The following is a 13,534-nucleotide window of genomic DNA, read 5'->3' on the forward strand; positions in this document are numbered from 1 at the left end:
AGGTGAAGGTATTCTGCTTTCTTCTGGAATCTCCTGTTCATCATCACCTTATAAACCTCTTTTGAATATTTGTGCAGTGTTTTTGTTTTATAAAGAAAAATGCATTTAATAAATGAATAAGGTCTCAGTTTAAAATAAGCAGCATAATATTCATTTCAGGGAAGACTCAGAAGTTATTTATGTTTATTAGTTTTGATGATTTTTAGTTATAAACAACTCTCCCTGTGTCATTTGCAGCTAAAGCCTTACCTCTTATTGTGGAATAGGAGGACACCCAAGGCATCAGACCAGTGTGTCTCTATGCATTGTCACAGTGGTGGTGGTGGTACAGTGAGAGCCCACCCAGTTATTCAGCTCTTTGAACCAGCCAGAAGTCTTAGAAACAACAGAAACTGATCCTAGCTAATGTAAAATGGGAAGTTTACGGGCTGGATATAGGTAGCTCATAGAACTGAAGGAAAAGTGGAAGAAGTGAGCCTCAGTGAAGATCAAAGGACATCTCAGAAGATGTAGGTTGCAGGTGCTAAAGGGTGTTCTCTTCTGGGAACTGGTCCCAGAATGAATCTGCACCAGCGATTTTCTGTTACTGAGCCTGTCCTCTAATAGAACACACATTTATCCTCTCATTTATTCATTTATCAACATTTATTGAGTACAAGACACTCTTTTAGGTTCTGGGGTTACAACAGTGAACAGAGCAGGCAACAATTTCTGGCATCGTGGAGATTACATTTTAATTAGGAGAGACTGGCAACAAACTAACAAACAAAAATGAGTAAAATTTTCATATACAGTATGTGAGGTGGTGATATGTGTAATGGAGAATACATAAAGGAGGAGCAGGAGTGATGCAATGGAATGGCCAGAAAAGGCCTGGCTTGGAAGGTGATGTTTGAGGCAAGACCTAGAGGAGATTCATATGGATGTTGCAAAATGAGCTTTCCTGGCAGAGGGGGCAGTGTTGGCTTATGTTTTAAAAGGATCGCTCTGGCTGTTCCGCTGAGACTACACTGAGGGGGCCTAAAGCAGAATCAAGGTCACCAGTGAGAAAGCTTCTGCAATCATCCAGGTGGGAAACGATTTGGGCTTGGGCCAGAGTGATCTCAGTGGAGGTGATAAGTGATTAGTCTGGATCTCTTTTGAGGGAAGAGCTGTCAAGTTTGATGGTGGTTAGGATGAAGGGTGTGAGAGAAAGAGACGAATCAATAATGGCTCCCAGGTTTTTGGGGCTGAGCAATTTTTAAGATGGAAAAGGCTTCAGGAAAGAGCAAGTGTGGGGGATTGAGAGCTTGGTTTGGACAAATTACGGGTGAGACCAGATGGGTGTATTAGGAGTGGGCAGCTGGACATGCAAGGCAACCTGGGTTCATGGGAGAGGTCTGGGCTGGAGATATCAATTGGGGGACATCAGTAGATGAATGTCATTTAAAGCCATGAGGCTGGTTGAGATAAACTTGCGAGTGAGTGTAGAAATATGAGGGGAGGAATTAGAAAAGGGGACTGAAAGGGAGTGACCTAATTGGTTAGATCGACTTGTATCTTGTGGCAATGGGAGTGGGAGCCCCAGGCTTGACAGTCCCACCAAGACTGCAGGCAGTGGTGGAGGTGGTTCCTCAAAGTCATTATCAAAAGGCATGGACCTTGTGCAGGCATCAACAACATGTAGCCGCCATATTCTTCTTTCCAGAATTAATTAGATTTGCGTTTAGCTCTTTTCACAAAAGTATGCAACAGAAGTAAGCTGCAGGTCAGGTACCGAGGCACAGTAATCTGGATGATGTAAAGGTACTGGATCCTTGCATAAATCTCTACTGTTCCCACTCTTTACAATAGCCAAGAGTTGGAACCAGCCCAAATGTCCATCATCAGATGAGTGGATACGGAAAATGTGGTACATCTACACAATGGAATACTACTCAGCTATAAAAACGAATGAAATACTGCCATTTGCAACAACATGGATGGACCTTGAGAGAATTATATTAAGTGAAACAAGTCAGGCACAGAAAGAGAAATACCACATGTTCTCACTTATTGGTGGGAGCTAAAAATTAATATATAAATTCACACACACACACACACACACACACACACACACACACACAAAAAAAAAAAAAAAAAAAAAAAACAAAAAACCGGGGGTGGGGGGGAAGAAGATATAACAACCACAATTACTTGAAGTTGATATGACAAGCAAACAGAGGGGACATTGGTGGGGGGGAGGGGGGAGGGAGGAGGGAGGGAGGTTTTGGTGATGGGCAACAATAATCAGCCACAATGTATATCGACAAAATTAAAAAAAAAAAAAATCTCTGCTGTTCCATTTCTTAATAAAAATAAACTCAAGAATCCCCACTGTCCTTTGAACTCTTGAAACTCTTGAACTCCAAGGGTATAGTTGCCAAATTGGATATGAGATCGTAAACTTGTAAGGCAAGGATTGTGTCTTATTTCTCATGGCGTCCCTAACATCAAACATAGAGCTTGACATAGGTTAGGTGCTTTCAAAATAAATCAAAGCAAAGCACGAATCATTTGGGACAGCTGACACCCTTTATTTTCTTCCTGTTATTGGGTAGTGTATTTATCAGAACTCTTATTTTCAAGATAGAAACCTGAATAAAACTGTCTTAGGCAAGAAAGGAAATTTTTGGTTCTCATAAGTAAAATGTTATATGACTTCAGGCATGGCTGGATCCAGGTGTCAAGCAATGTATTCAAGTCTGTCTCTTACTTTTGACAATGCTTCCTTCTTTTTTGTTCTTGTTTTTTAAATTAAAAAAAAATTTTTTTTTGTCTTTTACAGTGCTTCCTTCTTTAAGGGCACCATTCTCACACAAGATATCCCCCCTCAATCCCCATGTTGGCAATATGTCCACCAGCAGATGCAAGTTTACATTTTCCCAGCTCAGCAAACCTAGTCGAAAGGAAACATCTTTTTCCGAATAGTCTGAAAATGCTCTCAGGCATGGGCCACATGTTTATCCCTGAGTCAGTCACTATGGCCAGCATGATGGAGTCTTCTCACTGGCTAGGCCTGCTTAAGAGTTCATCTTGAGTGCCAGGACCATGGGGTGGATGGGCTCCACCCAAATTGCATCAACTAAGATGTGATCCCCCAGGAAAACCTGAGCTGGTAATGACACAAGACAAAGGAGTGGATACTGAGCAGGCAGAAGCCACAGATGGCCACTACAGGTATGAAGTATATCATAGGAGCACGTGGGAGAAGCAGTCAAATTCTTTGACCTTTCTGTGGTGTCCATTTACACAGAAACTGCTGCATCTGGTTGTGTTTGGTCTGACCACGGTTTGGAGTGAGTTGACAAATCACAAGCAGTTGTGCTTGAACTTTGTAAACTATAGAACCACTCGGCTAATGCTGACAATCTGTTTCCCTTCTTGCTCTGCACCTCAGGCCTGGGACAACAGCTCCGGCACTGCTTTGCCCCTCTGAAGGCTCACAAGGCTGAGGCAGGCTGGAGCTCTGCCCAGAGGACACTGTTAAATGCAGAGATGAAGTTATCACTGGCTTGGCAAATTCTTCTCTGGCTGTTTTGTGATAATACCATCTGCCAAGGAAATGAAGCAAGGCGTGGAACTTCAGAACAAAGATGCCTCTTGGTGGAACACCCGCAGACCTTGGAAAAAAGAACTTCGATATCCCGAGGGGAAAGTCGCTGTAATTTTGAAGGTGTTTCACTCAGGAAAGGAGCCTGTGATTTGTGAAGCAAGACTAATCTGCTCGTGGGAAGCTGCAGCATGAAATGAGACAAGGTGTGATACCCTGTCAGGTTCCAAAGAGAGATGATTTAGGGGGAGATAGCAGCTTGAAAACGTGAGGATGGGTGTTACTAACTTAATCCATATGATGCCTTGAAAACAAAAAGTATATTAGGGGCGAAAGGCATGAAACAGACATTATTCATTGTCTCCAGGTGAGATTTCTCCTGCAAGTTTACAAGCAAGTGTTGGCATGCTGTGCGCAGACATTTGTACAATAGATTAGAGTACCCAGATCGCCACAGATGAAAAGTAGGGGGAGACACCTTTGACTCTTTCCCTTCCCCCATCTAATTTATCTATCTCATTTATTCCAGACAAGGGCTCCTTTACTTTGTGAAAATTAGAGACATCTGTAGTTATACAACCCAAGTCGAGGACAATCAAAGCTCACGCAGCCAGGTGTGAATAGATTGCTTGCAGGGTCAGGAAGGTGACTCTTCTGCTCCTCCCCCTCCCATGGGCACCATCCGCAGTCATCAGGAGGTACTTGCCAGGAGTGGGTGGAGAAGGAGGGAAGAAGGATCCGTGTTCTGGTGAGAGAAGCAGATGCCGGTTGGACCAGGATGATTCATACAACTGGCATGTGCTTCCAATTCCGTAAGACAGTTCCGCAGGCCCTCCTGCTGATCTTGGGGCTCAGATTGATACTGCAAGTGGGGAGCACAGGCCTGTGAATTGCTCCAACTGCGACAACTCACTTTCCCTAGGATGTTCATGTGCATCCCCTGGACTGGGGAAAGACCTTCCAAATGCAGGGGACAGATTCTCAGGATGGTCTATTGCCCCTGGGAGGATGGGACTGCAAGAAGTCTCTATTTAGAGAGAAATGAGGATGGGGTCCTATGGTGACTCCCATACTATTTTTGTTTTGAATTTGAAATTTTATTTGTTTTTAATTAACTTAAATTTAAAATCTGACATACGAGTCAATCATTGGAGAATTTTAAATTACATTTGGAATATCCTGGTGTGTAAACCTACTCCTTTTTAAATAGACTTTAATTTTTAGAGCAGTTTTAGGTTCACATCCAAATCAAAGGTAAGGTGCAGAGATTTCCCATATACTCCCCCCACGCATGCTTAGCCTCCCCCATTATCAACATCCTCTTTCAGAGTGGTCCATTTGTCACAACTGATGAACCTGCATTACATCATAATCACCCAAAGTCTATCATTTACGTTAGGGTTCGCTTTTGGTGCTGTACTTTCTCTAAGTTTTGGCAGATGTATACTAATATCCAACACTATAGTATCATACAGGACAGTGTCACTGCCCTAAAAATCCTCTGTGCCCTATCTATCCCTCCCTTCCTCCCCTATAACTCCTGACAACCACTGATAGTTTTATTTTCTCCATAGTTTTGCCTTTTCTGGAATGTCATATTGGAATAATATGTAGCATTTTCAGATTGGCTTTGTTTCACTTAGCGATATGCGTTTAAGTTTCCTCCATGCCTTTCTATAACTTGATAGCTAAATTTGTTTAGTACTGAATTTTATTCCATTGTCTGCATGTACCATTCCCATATAGTTTTGAAATACACGGTTTTTCCTTGGGACAAGAGATGTCACAAATAGTGAGGCAGGTCTGGAGGACTGTGTGAGCCATGAGCATGTAGGAACTTTTATCTGCTTGCTGATGTGTTCCAGTGATTTAGGGAGCACGGAAAACCCCCCTTTTTTTTGTCTTTTCCACTCTGATTTTGACTGGACTTCTTTGCTACCCACTATGGGAGCAGAGATATCAAACAGTAAGAAAAGGGAAAGAGCCTGGAATTTGTAATCCAGGAGGATCTGTGTTTGGGTCTCGGCTCTGCCAATAATGAATTGTGGGGTCTTGGGGAAAACCATTTTACCTCTGCTTCTGAGCTGTGTTTCTCCATCTGTAAAAGGGAGACAGGAATTTCAGCTCAAAGGAAACTTGTGAGATTAAATAGTGCATGTGATACTGTTTCATAAATCATATTACACATTTCCAAATGTTCATTTAATAATTGTTCCAAATGAAGTGACTGAGTCCCTGGTATTCTCGTTCTTGGCTTCCTTCCATGCTGTTCCCCAGCTATCATAGTGATGGGGAACTTCAGGGACACTTATTATATTTCCAAACACTGAAGGACAGTTTTTGCTCAGCATGATCAATTTCAGGGGCCATACCTCCTCTCCACTTTAAACTTATGACTGAATCTTCCCTCAACATCATAAACCCCTATCAACCCTCAAAGTCACATGCCTAACACTGGAGGTCTCACAGGCTGACCTGAATAAGGGGCTACCCTCAAGTCAACCACACAACCCGAAATTCAATCTGAACTGCCCCAAACACAAAATTCCCAGTTAATTAGTCCACAGTTGGTTTCTAGATCATGCCGCTAGTTAAGCTGTTTTCCCTTGAGTCCTTCTGGACGCAAAACAACTTTTGGGTGAATTTGAGGAAGCTGTTGCTTGCTTATAGGGACCCTCAAGTATGCAGACCTTCCACATTTCTCTAGTTAAGCCATTAGCAGTGGAGGTTCAACCATGTCATTGGTGCTTGGAGGTCTGATGTGCCCATTACCCAACCCTGACAGAGGTCATTGTTGCCTGGGGAACATACTGGTATTTCTCTCAAGCTGTTCCACTGAGAATGCAATGCAGAAAGTCAATCCCAAGATGAAGGACACCTCTCAGATCACTGCCACGGAGTTGGGTGGCTTATTTTGAAACTCTCTGACACTCGCATGAGTGTAGATTTGGATGTTCCAACATGAGGTGAGCCCCTCGAGGCCAGGGGCTGTGTGTCTTATATCACTTTTGTGTCTCACACCTTGTAGAGCACTGGCTGGAAGAACCTGACCTGGAGAGTCATGAAAATGGGCCCCAGGTCTCAAGAAAAGTGGGGAGGACTGTTCCCTAGATATTTAGCAGTGGAGAAGAGGTGACCATTTAGGCAGAACATGTGTACTTCAAGACCATCAAGCCAGGGTCAAGACAGGGATGCCAGTGCTGGATCTGAAATTTTGCAGTGGATTTGGGGAAGAAAAGAAGCCCATGAAGAAGAGAAATTTGAAGGTTAATAGTTTCAAGTGTCTGGAAAAATGAGTTTCTTAGCATTTGCTCCAAGTCCTTTTTTGGAAGTGAAAGTGGGTATAAATGGTGAAAGAGTAAATATTTTGAGAAAAAATTGAAGACTCTCACAAGAAGGCATTTCCAAACTATACTCATAAAAAACTGGTTCTTTGAGTTATAGATGCATGTTCCAAGGAACAGAGTATGTGGTCAAATATAACAGATTAAACCAAATTAATATATTGTGGCATAATTAGTATGCTAATGCACATCGTAAATTTTTAAGAGGGTTTCTATAGTGTGTATCATTTCTCAAAATTATTTAGTCATAGACCTCTGTGCAGAACACTTACTATCAACTCTTTCAAGGACTATGGTTCAGGAAGTGTTGGTAAGGCAAGGTTGGCCACGTGAGAATTCCTAAAAAGGATACATTTTAGAATATTCTTCCAATTTCAGCTTCATTTTTGAGTCCTTACTAAGTGCGAGGCACTGCTCTAAGCACATAACATACACTATTTCATTTTTTCTTCAAAATAACCCAATTAGGTAATTATACTTCTTATCCTTATTTTAAAGATGAGGAAATTAAGGTCCAAAGACGTGAAATAACTAGAAACAACTGAGTTGGTACTTACTCCCAGTCATTATGACTCAGAGTCCATGCTGTTAATCACTATGATCTGCAGTCATAGCAAAAACAGAACAAAATAAAGCAAAATCCTGAACACTTTATTCTATACTATGATTTTTTTTCAGGGGCTGCAAACCAGTTGTTGTGGTTTGCCTGGCACAATATTTTAAAATAACTGGGGTTTGAATACCTTTGAGAAATATATGAACTTATTACTTCTATACTAGACTTTCTACTGTGTCATTTTATTCCCAATCTGATATAGACAGTTACCTGCCTGCTCCCTGTAGGTATCTATGTTTTCTATTCTTGATACAGCTCACTGTGGCTGGTGTTGAAAATAAGGAAGTGTGGCTTGTGGATGTTGAAACTAAATGACTATCATGTTCTTGGGAGGCAAGAGAAAGCTGGAACTTCCTCAATATCAGCAAATGAAGCAGCAAGGAAAGTGGTAGGGACTCTAGTGGACCATGTCACTGTAGATTCTACTCAATGTGGGAATCCTTTCTAAAGCATTCCTGACATAGACATTTAATGTATGCTTCTGTACTTTCAATGACAGAGAAATTGCTACTTATATATGCTTAATATGCATGTTAAATAGGAACCCTTAGCACCCCTCCCCTAAAACTTCCACTTAGTTGTTATGCCCCATGGATGAACACAGTCTTTGCTGAAATGTACCTTCTACTGGATAAGTACCTGAATATACGGACTCCTTCAGTGGTTTTTTTCACTTGTTATCACATCTATACACCCTTCATGGTTTTGTCTCACTCCTGCGGGTGATCAGTAGCTTGACCATGTGGTGAACAGAATTTGTATAGAGCATTAGGGTGCGCCCAGGTCAGTGTAGGCTGCTTTGGGGCCTATATTCATCTGGTCACCATGTGTCTCGTAATACAGGCCCAGATTGCCTTGGCGTGGCTTTTCACATCGTTATGTGCCTCAATTTGGTCACTTGAGTTTATGGTCAACTAATGGCCAAGATCTGTTCTGTACAAGGTCAGACCAAGCCATGCCTCTTGATTAAGTAAAATTATCTTGACTTTTTCATAGTTAATTTAGAAATGGATATATCAACTGAGCCCTGTATAAGGGGTTCTCTGTGATATGTAAATGTAAGTGAAGTTTGTGTAATCAAGAGAAAACAGTATTATTGGTCATTGCATTAGTGTGTATTGAGAAAGAAAAGACATCCAGTTTGGACACAAAGACCAAGATTTAGAAAGCAGTTAGTGAAGATCATGAAGTTATGAAAATGGTAAATTGTGTTCAGTAGACTAAGGTGCTGATCAGAGAAAAGTTAGGGCAACAATGGTGGGAGAAATGAAAGAAGTTTTCACAGAGGCAGTGGGACACACCTGGTGCTTGAACAGTGGTTGAATAGTGGTTTGGCGTGGACTGGTGCAAATTGTTGGGGTGGGTTTTGTTGATGAGATGATAGGTCTGAATAAAAGCACAGGGGAGAGAATGCCCCCTTCGCTGGCATGGTGGAGGTGGTCTCATTTGGTAGGGCAAAGGGTGTCTTTGAGGAGTAGTGAAGGTTAGGGCGGGGCTAGTTATAGGGGGCCTTGCTATCCAGACAAAGGAATTTAGCCATGAGATTGTAGGCCTAGGGGAAGGTATGAAAGACAGAATGCTGTTGAAGGAAGTCTAGTCTGGAAGTGGTATTCAGGAGAGATTAGAGGGTTAGGGGCTGCAGGCAGGGAGCGCTGCTCCAAGGTAGTTGGAAGTAATAATCGACAGCTTTGGAGAACCATTTTGAAGGAGGAAAGACAGGATTTATTTGACTTCATGGAGGTGACAAAGAAAGGTTGGATAAGCATGATTTTGTCATTTCACACCTGGTTGATATGGCTAATGGTGGTTCCATGGTCAGAGTTGAAGAAGGAAATAGTTTAGATGAAAGCGGATGGAGTGGATATGGGGGCAGCATTCAAATGACATAGTCTGGTAAACCATTTGGAGATGGGACCTAGGCAAACTGCCCATGGGAAGGAAGAGTGTCAACATGAGAATAGCTTGTGCATGTGCTCATCTTCTTTCTAATGCATGCCCTGGTGTTTGGCTCTGCATGAGCAGCAGGTGTGTACCTAGAGCAGAGGTTAAGAGCAGGTGCTTCAGAGTAAGACAGACGTAGGTTCAAACCCCAGCTCTCCCACTTACTAGCTGTGTGAGCTGGGTAATCAATGTAACGTCTCTGAGCCTAAGGCCAGTCTTATGTAAAATGAGGAATGTAATACTAGCTTCACAAAGATATTAGGGGGATTCAATAACATTGTGTGCAGTTTCATTTACAAGGCATGTAGTACTCCCCACATCACTGATGCTGTTGTTATTGTTGTTATCACTGATGCCTGGCTGCCTATAGCGACTGCCGTCTCCACATCAGTGGGTTTGGGACTCTCAGGACACACTGCTTAGGACTGAAGTTGTTCTGAGTATGGGAGAATCACGGGTAAACTTTTCATCACTGTGGAGCTGCTGAGCAGAGATAAAAGCATTCACCCCTTCCTGAGAGCCTGATTGGAGAAAGATACCTTCTCACCAGGGGTGGAGAGTGTTTTCTTTAAGCAGCCCCCAGACCCTGCCAACCTCCTTCATCCCCACGAATGGTCCAGCTTTGTACAGTTGCCATAAGATAGGTATAGTCCTTTCCAAATCCTTGCCAGCTGTCCCCTCCCCCAGCAACTGACTCTGAGCTCTGACAGTGATGAACTTGGAATGACCATGGACAGTGGCCAAAACTTACAGCATTAGGACATTCCCAGAATACTCCAGGTCCTGCACAAACACGGGCTTTAAATAGCCCTCCTGTGCCAGGGGCTCAGGATGCATTTCAGGAGCTTATAGGTCACTTGACATTGGCCACAAGACTACAATGGAAATAATAGCCCGGCTATCTCATGTGCTGCCATGTCAGCAAATGCTGCATGTGAATAAGGCCTGGTTGGGTAAGTCTGTGCATAGTAACATAAGTGAGGGCAACCAAGCTGTTCCAATGCAGCAGACTCTAGGAAACATGAATGGGGACTCTTGGTAGCATCTGGAGGAGCCAGAGTCCTTAGCCCAGGGATTTGGAAGCTGTTTGCACTTAGAGAGATAACTTTTGTTTCCCTAGAGAAGTAAGAAGTGTCAAGTCTGATGTTGGAACACCGCAGTACTGTGAGAAAGGCTTCCTTTGTATGTCAATTTTCATGCCAACTTCTTGGGGAACAACATTACCTGGTCCCTCCCCTTCCTGGCCCTGGACCATGTGTACAACTCTTCAACCGAAAAACAAAGCAACTGCACTTCACTCCTCTGGACAAATGACTCAGGCCACAAAGGCGCTGGGCTCTGTGTTAGCACCCATCAAATCCTCACTGCTGCCATGACCCTGACATTCCCATCTGGCACCTAAAAAATGCAGTGGTCCCTTTGTGTGGTTAATTTGATTGTGGGTACCATTTTGAAAGACAGATTTGCATAGGTAGGCATCTTGTAAAATATTTTTCTCAAAGCATTTATCAAGGGGAAATGTGCAAGCTTAAAGGTGGAAGGAAGCTGGGGGAGGGTGCAGAAAAGGAGGTGAGAATCAGAGAGCAGAACATATGCTTTTCAGCTGCCCTGGCTGGCCCTGGAGCAGCCCCACTCCTGTGGGAGGGGAGGCTCTGCAGGTTGCAGTGCGGATCAGAGAGATTTATGCCCAGCACACCGAATACATATCCACGACTCTCCACGGCACAATTTTGAAAAGGTGATTATGGGTCTGACATGAAGGAATATTTTATATGAAATTGCTGAAATATTTCTGGGCACTAAGCAATAATCACCTCAATGCTTTAGAAAGTGTTCCAATTTGTTTCCCATCAGCTTCTTGGCAGTTGGGATTTGCATGCCATTTAGTATCCAGTCCTGGGCATCCTGCATGCCACCACGCTGAGCACAGGGGCTCCCCTGAAGAAAAATGCACTGCAGCTTGAGGATAAGTCTTGGTAGCTTTAAAAACGTGCAGAGACTTAGAATCTGTAATTCCACTTCTTGGAATATTTCAAAGAAAAATATCAGACAAACGATGCTCATTGAAAAGATGCATGTTCAAAGATGTTTATCCCACTGTGATATTTTTTCTATGTGTCCTTCTAGAACATGAAACCACGCAAATATATGGGTATACACATTTTAACAAAGATAAGTTGGAAACAACCTGAATGTGCTCAAATAGGGAGTTTCATGTTTTAAAAAGTGCTATAGAATATTATGTATTACTAAGTCAGAAAAATAAATTGTAGTATGGGATATCTATATATCTGCTATATATACACATACATATATCTGTCCCTATATATCTCTATACATGCTGTGATCCCATTTTTAGTTAATGCATTTATATACATGTGTGTAGGCGAATGAATTCTAGAAGGACATATGCAGACATGCATAGATGGTTATCTCTGGGTGGTGAGAATATGGGTTACTTTAAAACATCAGCCTGCTTGTATTTACTGTAATAAACACAGATGACTTGCATAGAAGAGGAGTGTGTGTGCTGTCTTAGTGAAGAACTCCCTTGCCTCCTTTGGTCTTTGGCCCATCTCGGCTTCTGCCCTGGACTAGGATCTTGTGCTCATATGACCTTCATGGAATGTCCAGCAGAACCAGCTCTGTTGTTGTCCGGTGGTGTCTGGTGTGCAGCCTCTTGCACTGAATGGAGGCTTAGGCTGAAAGTAGGCTTAGGCTTCAAAGAAGATGACAGGCAGCCCCTCTTAAGTTCTGGTTGATGCCAAGGAGAGGAGCTATTGGTAATTGACACCTTTTATCTGCTGAGCTTCAGCCTCCGTATCAGACTTGTGGGGAGAACGTGGACCACTTTACCATTGCTGCGAATGATTGTGTGTCTGGCCTGCAGCAAAGTGTCTGTGTACCAAGAGGCTGCTGTCTTTTCTGTTGGTCTCTTGCTTTTCTTATTAAAATTATATTATTCATTTAGTTGCTGATTTCTGAATCTGAGTCAAGGAATGAGAAGCCTGTTGTAGTCTGGCATTTATATTTTGTAATTTGTTATCCTACCCAACAGGTTGGCCTGAAATTTTTGGTGTGAAGATTCAAATATTGAACCGTCTCTATTGCAGTATAGTGACTATTGGAAGTTCCCATCTTGATTTCTTCCTACTGTGTTCTTCTCTCTTAAGGTGGAGTGGGAAGGGCTCAGTTTGTAATATACCTGGCTGCCAAAGTGGCCCTAATTTTGAGTGGTCCTTTCACATTCAACACTACTACCCTAGGTAGTAGAAGTTTGAGCAGAAGGAAATGCTCTAAGACTGTTCCCAAAGCAAAAAGTAACTCCCCTCTCTTAAACTGTTTTTCCTTCTTATCATATGCCACCTTGGAGATGAATCAATTTAGCTATGTCTAAGCAAAGAACCCAATGCTTGTCTTGTGCAAAGGAAAAATGATGTGTCAAGTATCAGATCTCAGTTTCTGTGCCACTAGGCAATGAAGCTATGAGTGTCTATAACATCCACAGTAAAATTTAAATTGGGATTTCTTTTGGTGTTGCTGGCATTGCATGGGTGATATGTGCTTCTGGAAGCAGACATTTGGGTAGTTCTCAACTTTTTGCACTTTCAGGAATGCACTGAAGATCCTTGGAAAGGTTGTAGAAGGGGAAATGACATTTGCTGGGGACTGTCCATTGGCTAGGTGCTTTAAATCTATTCATAACTCCAGCACATAAAATCATTGCAGAGTTAACATTTCAACTTGGCATTCTGATTCTGAAGTTCACCTTGGGCTGAAATAACATGGAAAGCAAAGTGTTATTACCTTTCCCAGAGCTAATAGTTTAATTTTCTTAGTCTATTTCCCCCCCCAAAAGTTGGAATCTTCCTTTTCTCTTGGAATAAAAATAATAGAAAGAGTTTAATCAGACATCAAAGTATTTTAGCTTTGCTTAATCCAGTGAATATTTAAAATTACTGGATAGAGTCCTGGGCTTAAAAAGAGACCTTTTAGTTGAGTCCTGTAATTTTATGGATGAGAAAACTGAGATCAGAAGGATTAAGGGACTTAGAGTCACAC

The sequence above is a fragment of the Cynocephalus volans genome, chromosome 16, assembly GCF_027409185.1.
Source record: "Cynocephalus volans isolate mCynVol1 chromosome 16, mCynVol1.pri, whole genome shotgun sequence".
NCBI classification, from domain to species: Eukaryota; Metazoa; Chordata; class Mammalia; order Dermoptera; family Cynocephalidae; genus Cynocephalus; species Cynocephalus volans.